Genomic DNA, 1,895 nt, shown 5'->3' with positions numbered 1-1,895 from the left:
ATTACGGCCAACCAAATTTGTGTAGCTAACTCTGAAGAAACTGACTTTGCCATATCTCGGCCAAAATAAATTCTATCACAGCCAAACTTGACAACTTTCCTTGCCATGACCCTCTGACGCTGCGAAAGAAATTTCACGAACATTGGCCACTAGGGGGCGCTATAAATACAACAAGTTTATATCTCATGAACCGCTCATCCGAATTTTACAAAATTTAATGGATACCATCTAGGCCCACTCCTGAGGTGGTCCTTACAGTGGGGTACTGATTGGTTCAAGTGGGCGTGGCCTATGGGCCAACGTCTGCATTAACCACTTCCACTAAAGTGAATTACTTGAAATTAACAGCGCAGATGTGGAAAGACAGAGTTTCACTGTTATATTAATCTGTAGCGTTACATGCGCCTATCGATATTTCCCGACGTCTGCCTCCCCAACAACTTCGCTTTGGGTTCCGCTTTCGTGCGCTCCCCGGGTCGCTGGGGACGACTTGCGAGGGGAGGCTTGGACCCCGTTGAAACTGCGTGCAGTTCTAGTTATGAATTGATACTATAAATAAAATTGAATTGAAATTGGATTGTGTGTTGTGTGGTACAACGTTGGTGGTCTTCTGGCGCTGGGACCCTCTTGCAGTGTGATGCGTGGATCCACGGAGCCCGTTCAGCAACCTTCACTGCTGTGTGGGTGACCAGAAGAACCTGGAAGGGGCCTTGCCAGCGCTGAGATTGCCAGTTCTTTCTCCTGAAGTTTCTTATGACCACGAAGTCCCCTGGCTGCAGTGTGTGGAGCAGCCCCTCAGCCGGGTGGGGCAAGGCAGCAGAAACCTGGATTCTTATGGCAGAGAGAGCAGAAGACAGTTGTACACAATATCGCAGCATGTCATGCTCACACAGAGCTGTGGAGGGAAAGGGTGCTTTAGGAGCTTCTAACCCCACGCTTGGTGGTCTGCCAATTTTGTGTTGTGCGCATGTCATGCAGGCTTTACAAAATTTTTCTGCAAATGTTGTGAAGCCCTTCGTGAACCAAGTCGGTGTTAACAGAGACAACATGCTCCCCTTTGACACATGATCACGCCCATGTGTAACTTTAGCAAAATGTGAAAAGAAGTGGCGTGGAAGGCAGTGTTTTGAATCTGGCCCCAGCCAGACACGTTCTTTAAAGGTGCACCCCGCATTTTTACTGTGTCTTTTCTTGTGACGTAGCATATGTCTGCATAGCTGCCACCGAATCTGGAAGAGAAAAATCAGTGGTGGTGCAAGTTAACGCGTCATCCAGCTGGACGGGAAGACGTGCAGCAGCTTTTGCAGCCATGTCAGCATGAGCATTTCCCCTGGAGACCTCGTCCGTTGCCCCAGTGTGTGCGGAACATTTGCATATGCCTATCTGTGATGGGAGCAAAATGGCCGACAGAAGGTCATTTATCAGTCTGTGATGTAAAATAGGCTTACCATCGTATTTGAGGAAGTTTCGGTGTTTCCACAATGCCCCAAAATCATGTACACCCCCAAAAGCGTACATTGAGTCTATATAGATCGTAACAGACGACCCTTCCGCCAGTTTGCATGCTTCAGTGAGAGCAATGAGTTCAGCAGCCTGCGCAGAGAAATGGTTGGGAATAGATTTAGCAATTAAGGTCTCTTAGTCCGATACTACAGCAAACCCTACCTGCCCCTGTCCGGTGTCAGGGCAGCGTGAGGCTGACCCATCCACATACAAAACCAGATCTGAGTTTGGCACCGGTGTGTCAGTCAGATCTGGGCGCGGAGCACAGGTGTGCTGCAACTCAGCCAGACAGTCATGCAGCTCACCCTCACCTAGCGTAGGCATAAGAGAAGCAGGGTTAAGTACTGTACATCGTTTAACAGTGACATTAGGCATGTCAAGCAGACATGTGT

Source organism: Etheostoma cragini, chromosome 11, assembly GCF_013103735.1.
Source record: "Etheostoma cragini isolate CJK2018 chromosome 11, CSU_Ecrag_1.0, whole genome shotgun sequence".
NCBI lineage: Eukaryota > Metazoa > Chordata > Actinopteri > Perciformes > Percidae > Etheostoma > Etheostoma cragini.
This window is presented reverse-complemented; position numbering follows the sequence as displayed.